Source organism: Lepus europaeus, unplaced genomic scaffold (genome assembly GCF_033115175.1).
Source record: "Lepus europaeus isolate LE1 unplaced genomic scaffold, mLepTim1.pri SCAFFOLD_3_1, whole genome shotgun sequence".
NCBI lineage: Eukaryota > Metazoa > Chordata > Mammalia > Lagomorpha > Leporidae > Lepus > Lepus europaeus.
In genome coordinates this window covers 3710194-3729694 of record NW_026909276.1, presented here as the reverse complement: position 1 = coordinate 3729694, position 19501 = coordinate 3710194, and the positions used below count along the sequence as shown (strand labels likewise).

Sequence of the window (19501 nt, the reverse complement as noted above, 5' to 3'; positions counted from 1 at the left end):
AATCACAGCCTGTTGCCAGGCAGTTTCTGAAACCATCCAATTATGGCCTGCCATCAGTCAGGCTCTGTTGTCATGTGGTTTCCTCTGTTGTCATGTGGTTTCCAAAGCCATCCAATCACGGCCTGTTGCCAGGCAGTTTCTGTTGTCAGCTGCCATCTTAGCATGACCTTTTCACCTCAGTGGCCATCTTGGCATGAACTATTCACCTCAGCAGCCATCTTGATATGACCTTTTCACCTCATTCCACCACATTTCCCCCTTTTCGTTTATTTTTGAGCAACGGGAGGTATGATTCTTGGCCATACCATTGTTGACCCCGTTTCCATGTGGTCTCATTATACAGCTGTGCCTGTCTTAGGTTGTCCCCCAGGGGCTCTTACCCGTCATTAACTAACCAGCGCTCAAATCGAGAGACCACAGGATTGCTTGCTCAGCTAGGGGTAGGAATGAGGAATAATGGTTATCAGGAATGGCATACCACACACAGGCTGTGGGCCATTTGAGTGGCTGACCAGAGCTAGTGGGGTACACAACAGTAACAGATATGGCTTTGGGCAGTTTCTCAGGGTAGGATGATAGGGCAGGTGTGTCTGCTAACAAGGCAGAGTCTTGGTCTTGTTCAGCTGGTTCTGGTTGGTTGTCAGTTGCAGGCTTGATGCTTCTGGCTGGTACCCAAATGGGCTGTTCTGCATTCTCTGGAAAGACACAAGCATATCCTCAACCTTTGGTTAGCAGAGGGTGTGGTCCTTTCCATTCTCCTGTCAGGGAGTCTTTCCACCTAACCATAGGGACTGGGGTCTGGGATGGAAAAGATCCCCAGTGTTTATAAGCTGGGCTGATCCCTTGGGAATCAAAAGTAAGAAAATTGATAGTGAAGAGGGCAAGCTGTGGGTCTGAGGGTATATGATTATTTTTTTTTGCCTTTGTAAGAGATCTTTAATCGTCCTATGAGTTCTTTCAATAATTGCCTGTCCCTGTGGGTTGTATGGGATACCTGTAGCAAACTGTATGTTCCAAGATTTCAGGAAGGAAGTAAATTCCTGTGATGTATACGCTGGCCCGTTATCAGTCTTTATGGTCCAGGGGACACCAAGGACCAGCATGGCTGATTTAACTGCCTTTATCACATTACTAGCCTTTTCTCCGGATTGGGCTGTTGCAAATACAGCCTTTGAATAAGTATCTACCACCACATGGACAAACTTAAGTTTACCAAAGGAATTAATGTGGGTGACGTCCACTTGCCATAGTTTATTAGGAGCAAGGCCTCGTGGGTTCACTCCTGCTTGTTGCAGTGGGCCTAATGGGGCAAGGGGTGCACAATTCTTGCAAGAGTGCACTAGGTGTTTGCATTGGCTCATTGTTAGCTCTGGGAAAAGCAATTTTATGTTGCTTGCTGACATATGAAATTTTTGGTGTAAAATATGGGCTTGTTCTAAGTGTCCAATGGAAGCCATGTTGCAAGAGATAAGATGATCAACCTTTCTGTTGCCTTGGAAAATAAAGCCAGGTAACCCAGTATGTGATCTTACATGTGAGATATACCATGGGTATTTTCTGTTCTCAGTTAGCTCTTTAAGTGTTGTGAACATCTGGTCAATTGGCTTACTGGTCAGGTTAAAGATTGCAAAAGGGATCGTCTTTGCTAACTGTACTGAGTATTTGCTGTCTGAAAATATATTTACTGGTCCATCTTGGCTAAGGAGTAGAACCTTGACTATTGCTTTTATTTCTCCCAACTGTACTGATCCCCCATGGGGTTCTACATGGATCTTATCTTTTTCTGTTAAAGATTTGATCACTATTCCAAAGAGTGACTTGTTGGCATCCGTAAACGCACATGGTGCCATGGGTATAGGTTGATTAGCAGAGAAAGCATGTTTTGGATAGTCTATTTCGAAGGTTTTTAGTGTCTGGAGTAGCCTGTCTGCTGGCAGGTGATTGTCAATCTGTCCTGGAAAATTTATCATTAAAGTTTGAAAGAGCGTGCTATTCTGCATCAATGTCGACAGTTCCAATTGTGATAATGGTAGGACCACTATGCCTGGCTCTGTGTTAAATATCTTATTGGTATAATATCTTAATTTAAGTTCCATCATAAGGATGGCATCTACTTTGTTTACTATTTTACGACAATCGCTCCAGGCTATGTGCACCCAAAAAAGTGGTCCGTGTTGTTGCCAAATAACTGCTAAGGGGGGCTTGAGGGTAGATATGGTTATGGCAAATAGAGGCACCTGTGGGTCATATCTAAAGGTTTTTAAATTTGACAACTGGGTGTTAATCTTTTCTATAGTGGATTTGGCTGCTGGTGTCAATGTGATTTTTGAGGAAGGGCTGTTTCCTTTAGTCAGTAAATCGTTTAGCGGTCTAAGTTCTGAAGGTGTTAGGGGAAGGAAGGGCTTCAGCCAATTGATTTGGCCACATAGTTGCTGAAGTTCATTAAGTGAGTATTCATGCTTGACTTTTAGGTTTGGGCCCAGTGGAGATATATGGGAGGAGATTTGATAACCCAAGAATTGAAAGGGAGGAAAATGTTGTACTTTTTCTGTGGCAATAGACAAACCCAGGAATTGTAAATTTCTTACTGTCTCACTTAGACAGGCATTCAGAATTGCTGCATTCTTGTGAGCAAGTAAGATATCATCCATATAATGTATGACCAAGTACTGATCTTTAAGTGTGCTGGTCACATGAGAAACGTATCTTTGGCAAATGGCGGGGCTATTTTTTCATGCCTTGTGGGAGTACTGTCCACTGGAATCTTTTTGCAGGGAGCTGGAAATTGGGTTCTCTTACTGTAAAGGCAAAGTAAGCCTTATCCTGCTCTGCAATGGGGATGGAAAAGAAGCAATCTTTGATATCAATGGTAACTATGTGATATCCGTTAGGAATGGCCCCTGGATGGGGAATGCCGGCCTGGAATGTTCCCATCTTTTTTATATTTTTGTTAATAGCTCTTAAATCCTGTAGAAGCCTATATTTTCCCTGTTTCTTTGGTATCACAAAAATGGGCGTGTTATGAGGGCTAGTGGAGGGTTCTATGTGTCCCTTTTCCAATTGTTCCTGTACCAATTCTTTAAGGATGCTAAGTTTGGGTTGTATTATTGGTCACTGCTCTACCCAGATGTTTCCTGTTTTTTCCCATTCAATGGGGATTGGGCTTGGCTTTTGTATGAAGTGAACAGTGGCCCCTAGAATTGGGGGTGAATCTTACTTGTAGGTTCCCCATTAAAGCTGCTGGCTTGTGGAGATTTGTGATCCATAGTAAGGACCGCTTGCATTTGTGAGAGCACATCTCTCCCCAATAAGGTCATGAAAACTTCAGCAATTAGTGGAAAGATGGTTCCTGTATCTCCATTGTCATCTCGCCAAGTTACAGGCGTGATGACTTGATCAGCCAATTTTAATCCTCCAACACCTTGGAGGTCAGGTCTGAGTGCTGTCTTCCAATGTTGTATTTTTCTTGCATCCCTAGCTTTTAAGACAGTAACATCTGCTCCCATATCAATTAAACCCACAAAGGCAATGTCATCTAAATATAGGGTCAGTTTTGGCCTCAGATTGAAGATGGGCATCGACCAGTTAATGGTAGTGGGACTCCCTCTTACTTGCTGGGCTGAGGGCCACCCCACTGGGAGTTTAAAAGTTTGGTCTTGCAATCTTTTGCCCAGTGAAAGCCTTTTTTACATCTGGGACACAGCGTTTTGGGCTTGCCCCATCTTTTAGTGTTTGGCCAGTTTCACCGTAGGTGTCCCATTTCCTGGCATCCCCAACAAACTGGAGGGTCATTAGACTTCTTTGTGCTCAATTTGTTAATGGCTGTAGTCAGGGCCTGTATGGGAGTATCAGCAGGGTTTACCTCTTTTGTGGCTACTATCCATTTAGAAATGTCTTCATTATGGACTAGGGCAATTGCTGCTTTTGCCTCTTTGGTAGCACCTTCCCAAGATAATTGTTTGACCAAATTGTCTTGATCAGAGCCAGGCAGTAATCTTTTCTCTACTGCCTCCAAGACTCTGGCAAGGAAGTCAGGGAACCATTCACTTGGACCTTGAACTAGATTTCTAAAGAGCTGACTATAACCAGGAGGATTTATATTTTTTAAGGCTTTAAATGCCAAATCTCTGACCTGATCAAAATAGGCAACTACTCCAATGTGGGCCTGTTCTTGAGGATATATGTAGGTCTTGACAAACATGCCTTGAGCAGTGCAATCCAGTCTAAATGAGTTTAGAGGTTTGTTGCCCATTGTTTGAGCACTTGTTCAAAGTAGGGAGAGTCAGGACCTGACTCTTGAGAAGCCTTTTTTAGCATAGTAAGGTCATTTATGGGTGTTGGAATCCAGGGCCTGGATTCTGCATCCACTCCTACATTAACAGCAAATGTGCAGGTGGGACAGGGTCCAGCAGCTGCCCTAAGAGCTTGGGGTGCCCAAGGACTGCCACAAATGTGGGGATCCTCACTGGGTGCAGATGGGATGACATTGCATGAATTATTGTGTAGAGGTCCTCTTAGTTCATCCCACGGGTATGTGGGGGGTGGCTGACTAGGCATTGCTACATTGTGTGCTACATTGTTTTTTTCACTGTCGGAGCTCTCTCTCCCTAAGTCATCAACCATTGTCTGTGAGACAGGGACCTGGAGTGTCAGGCTCCTATCACTCACAGATTCACTATCTTTGATAATCTGCACAGGACTCTGAGAGGGGGGTATCTTTCCCATGTCTGAACACTTAAGAGTGGCACAGTATGCCAACTCTAGCCAAATGAAAGACACGCACAGCACTGCTGCCATAACAAAGCAAATTCCTAGCACCTCAGCTGTTGTTGGCATTTTGCAGGAGGTATCCCTATGTTAGACAAACAGATAGCGGTGTATCAGATCATACATATGTCCTGTGCTTAGTGGGGGACTTCCTTGATTCATTAGGTCAAGGCCGTATGCCCACACGGTGTCTCCAGAGCGTCACCTCTCTTGAGTGAGGGAAGATGACTTGGTTCTGAATTCTGGGATGATCAGTCCCTTATGTGAATTCACTGGGCGAACCGAAAGTAAAAGGAGGAGCCAAGAAGCGATGTACGCTTCAGGGTGGTGTGCGCTAACCTGGGGTCACTTAGACCAAAGACAAGGACAAGGAAAGGGGCGTAGAAGGGGGTTCGGTGCTCACCCACACAGAACCGAACAGCACAAAAAACACCAAGGGGCCTACTTGCCGAAATCCAGGGGGGACCTCACCGAGTCCGACATGCTGTCTCTTTCTCAGTCACGTTGGCACGCCAGATGTTGCCGTTGATTTCTCAACAATGTTGCAGTGGGTTCATTTCTGAGAGGAGCAGCGTGGTGGGGGCAAGAGGCACGGAGTCATCACACAGACTCTGGGAGTTGGGTGAGAGCAGGCTTGAGGCGAGCAGCACGCAGACTCGTTTATTTGAGTTAGTACAACAGCTTATAGAGCCAAGACCAGCCAATCTGGTCAAGGGGCAGTCTATGCCCCAACCAATCACAGCCTGTTGCCAGGCAGTTTCTGTGGTCAGCGGCCATCTTAGCATGACCTTTTCACCTCAGTGGCCATCTTGGCATGAACTTTTCATCTCAGCAGCCATCTTGATATGACCTTTTCACCTCATTCCACCACATTCTTGCAAGTTTTTTTTAATGTTGTTCAGACTATTAAGCCAATGTATTCATTTTCCCTTCCATTTAACATTTTTATCTTTTCTAGATTTTTACCATCAATGTATGAAATTTTCTGTGATGTATTTCTAGAACTCGCTATAATACATTGTGCAAAGTGGAATGATATCTTCATGATTTAACACACTTTTTTTTAAAAAAATATTTTTTATATTTATTCTGAACACTTTTTCAAGAAATAATTTTATATCTGCTTTGTTAATTATTCTACCTGGTTATTCAGCATTAATTACAGTACTACCCACATATTTCATGTCATTAACATCCATTTTTTGATTATGTGTCTGAATTTACTATCTACCTATCTGTATGTATGTATGGATGTATGTATGTATTTATCTATCCTATCTACATGTCATTCTAATATTCTAGTTTAATAAGTCCTAATACTGTGAGCCTGTGTCTGTCTTGTTGATATTGTCATTGAGATAGCATCAGGTCACTGAAAATTCTGAAAGTTGTGCTGGCATCATTCATGTGCACAGTGTCTCTGATTTGCCTAAGGTAATTTTAATTTTTAACACCACCAAGTCACATATTGAACCTTCCTTGATTTTTATGACTCCACAGATATCTTTCACTGAAATATTCCAATGTGTAGCACTATATATACTTTATCCTAAAATTATTCTAGTAGATTGAATGTGGCTTACATTACAGCCACTAATTTTTTTCTTTTATATTCACTACACATTCACTACAAATTCCCCCATATCTACTTTTTTAATAGAATTATATAATGTATAACAAACAAACAAATAAACAAAAGAATTATATAATGTAAGTTAAACTTTGATTTTAGAAATTTTCTAATGTGTAGTTCTAGATATACTAGAATAATTCCATTAAGGTTATTTTCTAAAGTTGTTTGACGATTTCTTGACTCAAGATATCAGGAAATGTTCTTTAGTCTTCTTTTTAAAATATAATGAAATGGGGGCTGGTGCTGTGGCACGGTGTGTTAACACCCTGGCCTGAAGCACTGGCACCCCATATGGATGCCAGTTTGAGACCGGACTGCTCCACTGCCAATCCAGCCCTCTGCTGTGGCCTGGGAAAGCAGTGGAAGATTGCCCAGGTCATTGTGCCCCTGCACCCACGTAGGAGAGTCAGAGAAAGCTCCTGGCTCCTGGCTTTGGATGGGCACAGCTCCAGCCATTGTGGCCAATTGGGGAGTGAACCAGAAGATGGAAGACCTCTCTCTCTCTGCCTCTCCTCTCTCCATGCAACTCTGACTTTCAAATAAATAAATAAATAAATCTTTAAAAAATAAATACAGTGAAATGTTTTCCACCAAATACTCATATCTGTTATTTTTCATACCAATTACTCAGTTATGCTCACAATAATCACGTAAAACATCTTTATAATGAGTATCCACTTTACTTCTTTTTAGTTTGAAAGATTTTGCCCATAAAAATGTTATGTGAATATAACATTCATTCATTACTGTTTTTTTTTTCACCCAAGAGATACTTTAATGAGGCTGTGGGGCCATAGGTGATGGGCAAGAGTTTGACCTGTGGGGTCAGGTACTTATCTTTTTCTTCTTTGGGAAGAGGTTGGGTATGAACACATTTCTTCTTGACATCTCTTTTTGATAGAACCGATTATAGCACTTGTGGCAGATCATTTTATCACAGTTGTACTTCTAGGCAAGCAGACAAAGGGAGGGCTCAATGATGCCATCTAGCAGCAGAGCACCAGTTGCAGGATGGAGTCTTTCTAGGTGTTGTGGTTTGATAGAATGTGTCCATCATCTAGCTGTTGCCTGAAAATATGAAATGCTGTTGGTCAGGAGGGATGCCCTCTTTGTCCTGGATTTTGACTTTGGCATCCTCAGTGGTGTTACTGGGCTCAGAATCAAATGGGATGGTTTCATTCAGCAAGTCTTCACAAAGATTTTTATCTCTGCATTTTTGGAGCTACTTGACTGTCTCACTGAAGAGGAAGCTCATTCAGTACTTGAAAGCTGTTTCCTTCCCTGTGTCATACAGTTAGCATTCATGCCAGCAACACATCTGTTGTCCTTCTGTTTGATCTTCTGTGAATAAGGTAGCATTATTTTTTCTTCAGTGCTTTGCAGATTTTAACTTTATTCCTGGATTTATGTAATTCAGTTATTATGATCTGCTTGGCATAGTGATTTTATTCCATCCTGTTATTGGAATACAATAAGCAGTGTGGAACTCTGGATTTATGGTTTTTGTCAAAGTTAAAAAAAAAGTTGGCCATTATTTTCCCAAACATACACCAGACCATTTCAGAGATCCTACTTAAATGTATAATTGGACTGATGATCTTTCCAGTATTTTCAGTCTTTTCCTGTCCTCAAGTTGTGTTTTGATGGCTTATATTGATGTTTTCATGTTCATTCATCTTTTCTTCTGAAATGTCTAATCAGTACACCTTCCATTCAAAAAATTACTCATTTCATACATTGTAGATTTAAACTCTAGGAGCTGGTCTGGGAGCTTTCTGCATATTTACCTATGTATACTTCTGTATAAAATTGTGATTCATGTCTAATAACTGTTGCAAACTCTTCCTTAGTATTGTTGCATCTTTTGGATATAAAATATATTTACCTAGCCTTTGTCTCTGTTGCTCAGATCCTCTACCCTTGCTATTTTCTAAGAGGTGTTACTGTCATTGCCATCCCCTATTTTTCTCACTTGGTTTGGTGCTAAAACATAAGATGAGTCCAAATGGTGGAGTCAGCTCACCTGAATGACCATTCAACTGGGCATACTTCATTCTACAGGGATTTCTTCTCCACGTTTAGGCCTTTGGCTTACAACAAAGAAGAAAATAAATATGTAGTTCACAACCTGTGAACATCACAGATCTGCAAATGGGTCTCTATGTAGCAATCTGCATATGTATTGAAATGAGTGAGTTAATACTGATGTCTTCAACTCTGATCCATCAATCTGAGTATCTTTCTGGGTGCTTACACTTCTTACCTATAGAGACCCACTCCAACAGTGACAAGTCTATCTCATTCCACTTACATATTCCACCTTGGGATGCATCATTAACCATGTCAAATTTGTGAAGCTAGCTGCATCTCTGCAGGGAAATTCCTGCTGACCCAGAGCACAGTGCTACTGCTGTTGCCTGAGTTTGCCAGACTCCTATAAATTTCTTTTTTTAAACTTATTTAATTTTGAAAGAGAGTGAGAGTGAAAATGAGAGAGAGAGAGAGAGAACACTTCATCTGCTGGTTCACTTTCCAGATGATCACAATGGCAAGGACTGGGCCAGACTGAAGCCAGGAGCCAAGAACCTCATCCCAGTCTCCAATGTTGGTGGAAGGTTCCAAACACTTAAGTCATCTTTCTCTGCTTTTCCCATCCCTTTCTTTAATAGGGAGCTGGATCTTGGGTGGAACAGCTGAGGTATGAACAAGTGCCCATATGGGATGCTGGTTTTGCCGGTGGTGGCTTTACTTGCTATGCCACAATATGTGCCTTCCACTCACTTTCCTAATTACCTAAGTTTCACCTCACACCATTTAGAATGTCTTTTATACAGAAAATAAAAAAACAACAAAAATTTTGGTGCTGTGGTGTAGTGTGCTAAGCCTCCACTTGTCGTACTAGCATGTACTCCCCAAGTGACCAAAACAGCCAAAATTGGGCCAGGATAAAGCCAAGAGTCATAAATACCACCCAAGTCTCCTTTGTGGATGGAAAGAACCCAATAACTTGAGTATTTTGAGTGTTGCCTACAAGAGTGCACATTTGCAGGGAGCCAGGAGTTAGAGTATAGCCAAGACTTGAAACCCTGGCCCTCCGATATAGGATGTAGGCACCTTAAGCAGCATCTTAACCAGTACAAAAAAGAAAAAGAACTTGATCCAATTCTTTTGGAAGATATTCCCTATAGAGAATGTCTATTTCTTCTGGTGTGATTTGAGATAGACTCTTCCTTTCCAGGAATTTGTCCATTTCTGCTAGGTTCCAAATACAATATCTTAAAGGACAATTTAACAACCATTAATCCAGCATTTTATACAGGTTCAGTGAATAGTCTGGTCAGTGATAGTCCATCAACAAAGGAAACAACCAGATTTCTTTGACTACTCTGTGTGCATTTGTTCTAATAGGTAGTCCAGATCTTGACTTGTCACCTTGAACTTGCCTAGTCTTGGTTTTCAGCTTTTCTAGAGTAGATCTCTATACATGTCAAGATTTTCCTAAGTACACCTAACTTTGAAGACTTCAACATCCAAATATTGTGTTACTTTTACATCATACCAAGTCTTTTTAAAAGTTTTTTGGGCAGGTGAATGTCTAAACTAAGTCTTACTGTACTGTGGATTTCATGTGGTTAATATACAATCTTCTGATATCTTATTTAGATGCCTTTGATATTAATAATATGCTAACAAAATCTTCATTGTGATAGACCTGGATAATTTGCAAACTGAATAGCCTTTCCATTCCCATCTCAAAAGCACTTTATCTACATTGAGCCTCATGTAATTTAACTTGTTCTGTTCCCAGCCATCCCTTGCTCATGCAATTGTGAGGACTATCTCCAGCTCTCAACCTTTCATCTTTGAACCTTCCTACTCCTTATTTCCTTCCCTAGAGATATTAGACCTACATTAGCTGACCCCAGATATGATAGTGATAGGCTCTTTCTGGAATCCAACCCATTGTGCAGTAGGAAGCTAATTTTCCAAGAAAGGGACAAAATAGCTCTAATGCTTGCTTGTGAAATATTCTTTTCTTGGTTGCCTTAATATTGTATTTGTTGGTAAAATGATGCCATCTTCCTAAACCCAGCCTGGTTTACTAGATGGCAAGTGACCAAATAGCCCAATCACAAGTATCAGCTCCACCCCAACCCTGATGGGATTTTCTGCTCCCACTTCCTTACCTCTGAAAAGCTATATAAGACCTGTTCTCCCATTACAATATGTTGTTCTCTCTGTGCATGGGAAGGCAGCCTGTTGGGTTTCCCCCACCCAACAATAAACATTTTCTCTTACTCCAAGCATTTGGTGTGTTTTGTGGTGGCCTTTCCTTCCAGTATTCCTTGCTGTCTTACTGTTGTTATGCCAGGAGATTCAGACTAAGCACTGAATGCAAAATTATTTGATTTCTACATAAAGGTTTTTGAACCATTGCAAATATAACATGATGTATTATATGAGAAAATATGCATTTTTGCAACTTTATTTTGATACAATTTTAATATCTTTAAATCTGTGAGTTTTATCTTTTTTAACTGTTGAAAAATTCACAGAAACTGGGTGATTTCCAGGATGGGGGGTTAGTTGTCTCTGTATATGCTTTAATATTCTTTAGATTTTGAATTTCACACTTTTTGAATTCCTCAAAGAGAAATAAAATCTAATTGTGAAGTGAATTAATAAGATGCTGGAGGTGTGGACTAAATGTTTGTGTCCTCCAAAAATTCATATGTTGAATCTGTGTCCTGAAAAGTCAAATGGATGTCCCCATGCTATGGTTTGCAGTTTGCCCTCCAGAGATTCATGTGCTGGAAGAACAGAGTTCAATGTGTCATTGTTCAGGTGATGAAAGCTTTAAGATATGGGGCCTAATGGAAGAAGAATAAGTCATTGGAGTAATCACCCTCAAAAGGTGTTAATGTGTTTCTCATGAGATCCATTTATTTCCTTGCAGAGTGTGTTATAAAGAGAACATGTCTGACTCTTACATCCCTGTGGCTTCCCATGTCACCCTGTGATCTCTTCTGTATATATCCCTACCATTGTGATGCTATCACCACAAGGCCCTCACCAGAGGCAAACATATGGGGCTGTCTGAACTTGAACATTAATCCTCTCAAACTGTCAGCCAAATAAACCTTTTTCTTTATAAATCATTAAGTCTTAACATTGTTATATCAATGGACAATGAACTAATACCCTCTCAACAGTGTGCCTGCTCTTTTTAAAAAATATTTATTTATTTGAAAGTCAGAGTTATACAGAGAGAGGAGAGGCAGAGAGAGAGAGAGAGAGAGAGAGAGAGAGAGAGAGAGAGAGAGAAAGAAAGAAGAGAGGTCTTCCATCTGATGGTTCACTCCCCAATTGGCCTCAACAGCCTGAGCTGTGCCAATCCAAAGCCAGGAGCCTTCTCCTGGTCTCCCACGTGGGTGCAGGGGCCCAAGGACTTGGACCATCTTCTACTGCTATCCCAGGCCACAGCAGAGAGTTGGATTAGAAGTGGAACAGCTGGGTCTCTAACTGGTGCCCATATGGGATGCTGGCACTTCAGGGTGGTCATTAACCTGCTGAGCCACAGAGCCAGTCCAGGTATGCCTGCTCTTGATTTGCTTCCATTGCTTTCTTTTAGATTTCCCCAAAAAAACAATCCCTCTGGGTTTCTCAAGAATATCTTCCTGAATTGAGCTTTGCCTTCCCTTGCCAGCATCCCCATTCCCAGATCTTTTCCAGAATCTGCTATCTTAAAAACAAAATTCCTCCCACCACCCCATTGGCTTCCAGCTCTCAAACCTCATTTTCTGCTCCCTTCACAGCTAATCTTTCTGAAAGAATTTTCAGTTTACCTGTCCCTCACATTCTTAACTCTAAATTTCTTTTGCTGTGCTATCTCAACTGCCATTCCCACCACTCCATAAAACTTCACTGGCCAGGGTCCCCAATGACCGCACATGACCTAATAATCCACAACCTTCATCCTATGGAGCTTCCCAGATACATTGGGGAATTTGCATTTCCTTTTCTCCCAACAAAAACTCAATTTCAAGCCAACAGGTTCACTGAAAAACTCCCTCTTGCTATCCTAGGTTGGAACCTTTAGAGAGACCATCTTGTGCACAGTGCAATTTCTGCTAAAGAGCCTGAGGTGTGGACCACTATCAGGTAGCCAGAAGGATAGAATCCCAGCCCCACAGGACATGCAACATCCTGGAATGAGAACATCTAGGCACAGAAATTGAAACTCTGGTGCCCATAAGAACAAAAATGCCACAGAGAAGTGAGTGATGATATGCCATGATATTCCTTCATCCATTCTTATTTCTTGTACTCATGCCTTCTACATAATAAGTTGTCAGTAACTTGTAAGTCTATTAATTTCAAAGATATAGAGTGATCCACATGATGATGCCACCTTTCAGTCTCATAGCATCTTGTCATCTGAATTCATATTCTTGCCTCATCAGGATGACAAATTCTGAGTAGTGGCATATATGACAGAAACAGTGCATGTCATTATTTAATCCCTAGCCTTAGCATATTTGAAGTAAAATGAAATTTTCATTCCTAGGGAATTGGATATATAATTTTATTGTGTAAATAATCTCATGTGTGGTGATCAAAACTCGGTAATTCTTCAAATAGAAGTGATGACTGAAGACCTGCAGGGAGAAAAGGCAAACTTGGATTTAAGATATATTCATAGATTTCAATCAGTTTAATCAACTTTCAATCAACTAACTACATGGTCACCTCATGAATAGCAAATCAGAGAGTCATTGTTAATTCCTATAGATAGCAGATTACCCATACACCAGTGGCAACACCTGGATCAGCATTATTGAGTGGTAGCCCAGGCTAATAGGTTTATGTTCAACAAGTCTACAATCACTTTCTGTTTTGGCAACCATGGTCACTGTATTTGTGTATCCACTGTGTAATAAATGCAATAAATGGCAGTGTCATAGACCTGTTGAAATCAATGGCCCATATCATTCTGTCTATGCAGATGCTTACTGGCTCTGCCTTCATAGTTGCTGTCTATTCATTATTAGTTATTATTAGTTAGTATAATGTTCACACATTATAGCCACTCTAATAGGCACATTTCATGCCTCCTACTCAAAACTCCATGTTACAAATCTTTCATTTTCAGTCTTCTGACAAACCAGGTAAAATATCACATCCTGTCAGTGAAACTATAATTATCAATATTCTTGGCCAATTTTCCCCCACAAAATAAATCAGGTAGAATACTAAGAGCTTTGCTTATAACAATACCTTATAGGTCCATTAGCAGGGTACTACTGTTATCCATCTACTTTCAACTAACATTAATGTAAATGTACTAAGCCAACTATCCATGAACAAGATTCAATTGTTTTTTTTTCTTTCTCTGATAGTCATACCATAGAATGTGTGTAACCACTATTGCTCAGAGGGAAGTGAGACCCACTGTTTGTCAGTTTACTTATGTCTTCTAGGTCTGCTAATGCCTGAGATTTGACTCATCTTTCCATTTATTATTGCAGCTACATCTACCCTTCTTTAGAACTTAGTAGGTCTGACAGCTTGCATATTTGGTCTCCTAGTCACTTGATACAGCATAGTCAAATACCCAGTCATCACTGCAACCCAGTAGCACACCAAGAGCTAGTTTTCAAGTGGTACATATTTAGTTGCTATAGATGATATGTTCTTTCTTGAGAACATCTATGGTTTCTGGGTTGTGATCCTATCAAGGCTAGCCGTGAAATCCCAAGAGTGTATTTTCACACCAGGAATACCTCTGCTACCAGAGTATCTTTCTGGTTTTATAATACAAGTTGTGGTTTTATAACCCACAGCCCAGAACTACTACAAAATTCTTTCCCTGTTTGAGTTCATTGTATAGCTGGAAGATCTTTTTACCAAGTAAAATCGTTCAAGGAGTGCAAACTGTGCTGCCTCTTGAAAGCCTACTAACTGTCAGCCTTCTTTCCTGGTAGGAACTGAAGTCCATCCCAAAAAGGAGACTTTTTTTTTTTATAAGAATGGATCCCAGCATACTTCAGATCACTGGATCCCAACATAATTACTTATATGAAAGTCTTGAATCTTGATACAGTTTACCTCTCATATTCTTAGATAAGTTTTAATTAGGTTTGCAGTGTATTATTTAGATTTGCTAAACTGGTTTAACTCACATGGTGGCAGCTTGAGTGTAATGCTGTGTTTTGTACAATAAGTGAAAACAAATGTTTTCTCATGAGCTAAAGGAGAATGACAAGCTGAGGTTCTGATAAGACAAAAGGATTATGGAATGGGCAGTGATACACGGTAGTTACAAATTCTATCAAACTGAGATTTTTTGATGATTTCTTTTTTGTTTTGTTTTGTTTTAAGGGGAAAGGTTCATTGGGGGAATCCCAGCAGACCTGATGGAAGGGATAAAGAAGGAAAAGAGGGATAAGGCGAGTGTAAGAGGGTTATCAAGAGAGAGTGAGAGAGAGATTAGGAGATGGAGAGAAAGAGAGACATGTATTCAGAAACAGGTCCACTTAAAACCTTACTTGGGGGTGGGAAGGGAAGTATGAGCAGCAAATCCCATTAGGATGGGGGGTGGAGCTGACACTGGTGGTTGGTTCATGGGGTCACCTGGCTTCCAGCCATGGTGGTGGGGGCTAGAGCCTAGGGTGGTGGTGTTTGAATATTACTTCATTATTTTGTTATGAATGTGTTTATGTAAATATTTCTGTGCTTCAAATACTGCTCTTTTTTATCATGTTATCATATAACAGTTTGCCTCAGAGTCTTTAAGTATTTGTAACTTTAAATCCTAAAAATTTTAGTTACAAGATATCAAGAAGGGTGACTATTTATGCAAGGAATGTGCATGCTCTTTTAGGGAGTTTGTGCATTTTTGGCTCTAAGTATTTTTTTATTATTTGACACGGAAGTAGAACTGTTATTTCTTTGGGGATTACATTTGTTTTAAGGAGATGTTTTGAGTTCAGGATTGATAAGGATCATATTGTTTTTTTTTCTCTTTCATATATTTAAACAAGTTGAAAATTATATTCACAGCATCTTCTAAATTTTGGCCAAGAGTCAAAAAATGCATTTAAACTTTGGAACGTGCCCACATAGACAGGGAGGCTCACCCCAGCAGTAGTTGGGGCAAATACCCAAGAACCAAAGGGCTTGGAAAGTCAGGAAGAGCAGAAAGGATTCTTCAGTTTATGAACTTGGTGCACTGGGACCTCCAGGCTGACACCTTTACAACAGAGACACAGTTCCATCTAGCTGGCACCTGTCCCTTCCATTACTTGCTGACCCTGCTTCTGTCCCATGCAGCACTGTGCGACTGACTGGAATAACTTCTCAATTTCTGGGGCACAGTGTACAAACTGGTGGTTCCAGAGCTTAAATGCTGGATTTTTAATCAGCTCAGTGAAGGTAATAAGAAGACCCCAAGGATGTGGCCTATTTACAATCAACTGTTCCAAAAGATCCCTTGTGATCTGTTCCTGGATAGCTTTTGTGTTGGCCTCTGCAAAAAGGTACAGCATGGTGCAGCTAAAGTAATGAGTGTGGCTACTGGGGTATCGCAGCTGATTTGCAATTGCGTTCAAGAAGAGATAGTGACCCTCAGTATCCAAGTCCACAGCCAGGTTCTGGAAGATGTCCATGTGTGCCAAGTGGGTGATGGTGCTCATTGAAGGGGTGCTGCCCTTGTTGTGAATGTGCGCAAAGGCCTGAGTCCCTACATAGAGCACCAGTGCATTGATGAGCTGGAGGTTGTAGCAATTGCCAGGCTCATTGGACACCTGTAATTTGCTGCGCAGATCAGAGAGGTAACTGGTGATCGAGTTTTAAGATAAGAATCCTAATCCTTTTTGAATTGAGGTGGCATCACTCCGGTGAAATTGGTGAGAATCCAGGGAGCAATGTTAATTTCACTCAACATGTCCACCTTCAGATTAGGAGTGAATGGGTCCAGGAACCTCATGTTTCTTGGGAAGGCACTCAGTATCAAATTTCTTAGCTGGATACAATTGGGTGGGATTACATTACAGAACCCATAATGGTAATCACAAAGGAATTCTGGGAAGTCGTGCAAAAGAACCAGCAGCACTCTTAAAGTACCCTTATAGAGGATTTGCATAGGTTTGGTGAGTTCCACATTTCTAAGGAAAGGCGCTAAATATTTGAATAAATCAATCAGTAGCTGTGCATACATAGGCCCCCTCTTCTTCTGTGGCATATGTGCCAGCATTCTTGCAATAGATAAGGATCATATTGTAAATATTAACTCAACTCAGTCAACTTAGTAGGGCCGTTGTGCTGAGTTTGACGAAACTGTTATTGATGTTACTGTGTAGACATATTGTAGATGTGATTAAAATCTACCATCATCTAAATAAAGGAGATTATATATATATATATATATGTATATGTATATGTGTATATATATGCAAACTTCTCTATTAAGAACCCAGATTGATACAATAAGCAAATACAGGTAAGAAAATATAAAATTAAATTAGTAATATGCAAATCTACTTGTGTTCTGAGAAATGGAATGTGAGTATAATTAGAAAGCTTATGGGTATAATTAGAAAACCTACTCTTAAGAAGGAGTTTATTATTCAATTAATTAAATATTTTAGTCTGTATAATGTCAATACATTTTTAATGGTGCAGCTCCTTGTTACTAGAGCAGTGCTTTTCAAACCATCTATAGGAAGGACCAAGATTTTCCCCATCACACTGTAGATTAATATTTTGTAAAATAAAGTAAAATGAATAATAATTACTGTAAAAGTGAAATTCTGAGAGGACAGAAAAATGTAATCTTTTTTTCATTTTAAATTAGATGCTCCACAAAATAATCATTGCTTCTCATGATAATTACCATATTTTTTATTTTAAAACACCTACAACCTTTATGCTTTGATGCTGTCTCTGAATATATAACTACCACAAATACAGATATAATGTAATATTGAATGTTCTATTTTTAGGTCATTTCTCTTTTCTTCTGTCACATTAGTATTGTTTGGAACAAAATACTTATTCCTTGTCACGATAATGGCAGCATATTGCTTTTCATTTCATAATATTTGCAGTATTTTAGAATTCTTTTGATGTTTTACTTTCAGCATACCATCTGCATATATCTTTAATATTCTAGTTTAAGTCAGTATTTGCCTGGTGAAATGGAGGCCATCTTGCTAGGGTTTACATTGTGAGGTCATCAGCTTCTTCAAAGTTCTGTAAGTTGTCTTGGCAACTTTCAAGTACACAGTTTCTCATAGACATCTTAGGATGGGGTAATCATTCACCTCTTCCAGGTAATATGTTGTGTATATTTTATGGATGTTTGTGGGACTCTAAATTACCTTTTAACTGGGAAACTAAAGTAGTTGAAGACTATTATGATACGTGTCATTGTCTTTGATTTTCTTTTTCTTGAGTCTTTACTTTCCTTTTTAATGTGTTGTAATAGTCAATTTATCACCAATGTTCCTTGAGTCTTTTATTAACTTGTCATTTGTCCCACTGAATTACTCATTTCTATTCACTAATCAATACATTTCAATTCATAAAACATCCAATTTTTATGTTTCATCTTTCAGATTACCATTACCGCTGTGTGTGTTTTAATATCCTAGTCTAGGTTTATTCTTTATGAACCTGTAAACAAATTAAATTTTGACTGTGAAGTCATGAACTCCAGCAAGATTATTTAAGCTCTACTTAAAATTGTCATGCACATATATTTTGAGAAATCTTGGCATCCCTGAAAACTCACACTGTCCATGTGATCCATTTTTAGAGCCATCTTTTCTTTTTTTCTTTTAAAAATATGTGTTTATTTATTTGAAAGAGATACACACAGAGGAGAGAAAGAAATCTACCATATTCTAGTTTACTCCACAAATTTTTCAATGCCTTGGGTGGATCTGGCTGTAGCCAGGAGCCAAGAGCCAGGATCCAGGAGTTTCTTCCCAAATCCACATGAGTTGCAGGTGCCCAATCACTTGGGCTGTCTTCCACTGCATATTTCAGGCCATTAACAGGGAGCTGGATTGGAAGTGAAGCAGCCAGGTTAGGAACCAGCACAAATGAGGGATGATTGTTTTGCAGATGGCAGTTTTACCTGCAGCACCAGGATGTTGGCCCCCATGAACAAATTTTTAACTTACTTGAAGTTTATGGGATTCTATAAATACTATCGGCATATGAGTGTTACAGTAGAGGAGGTACAGACACTGGCTTCATTGAATTTTTTTCTGCTAACTTCTTTGAACTTCTTTGATTTCCATTCTGTATTTTTTCATTCATTTTCCTTTGTAGAGTAATTGTAGTCATATAGTTTGAAGTCAAACTTTTACCGACTTGTTCTATTGTTTCTGTGAAATTATTGTTTCTTATAATATATTTGATTTTGTAACATCTCCAGCATCCTCCTTTAATTATCTTGTCTGGTCTTGTAACTCTCACCTGTGTATATCTTAATAATCTATTCTATGAAAATCCTTCCACTGTGAACCTCAGGCCATTTTTCTTGGTGTTTTCATTATGAGGTTATTAACTGCCATAAAATTGTGTAAGTTGTTCTGGGAATTTTCATGGACAGTTTTTCAGAGCCATTTTAGGAGAATGTGGACACTGGCTCCTACAAATCATAATATTTCTTGATAATTGTGAATATTTATGGAATTGTGAGATTACCTTTGATTTTTTTTTTGAAATATCAGTAGGTTACTTCTAAATCCGTATATCTTACCAGTGTTTTTATTCTAGCAGATGATGTTTCCTTTGATTTATATTTCATGGAAAATTTTTATTTGTTTTTCTTTTTACCTTAATTACAATAGTATATGTTTTAAATATATTTTATATATTTGAACAATAGAGTTACAATGAGAAAGGAAGAGAGAGAGTGAGAGTGAGAGATAGAGAGAGAAAAAATTCTTCCTTCTTGGGTCACTCCAAAAATGCCCACAAAGTCCAAGACTGGGCCAGAGTGAAGGAACAGTACAGAAGATTTTTCCAGGTCTTTCACAAGGGTGCAATGGACAAAGAATTGGTCTATCATCCAGTGCTTTCCCAGGC

General features: G+C 39.6%; 1 pseudogene; it reads right to left on the bottom strand.

The window, feature by feature from the left end:
• Window positions 1–15678: 15678 nt before the first annotated feature.
• Window positions 15679–16664, bottom strand: LOC133755095 (CCR4-NOT transcription complex subunit 1-like; annotated as a pseudogene).
• Window positions 16665–19501: the final 2837 nt, after the last annotated feature.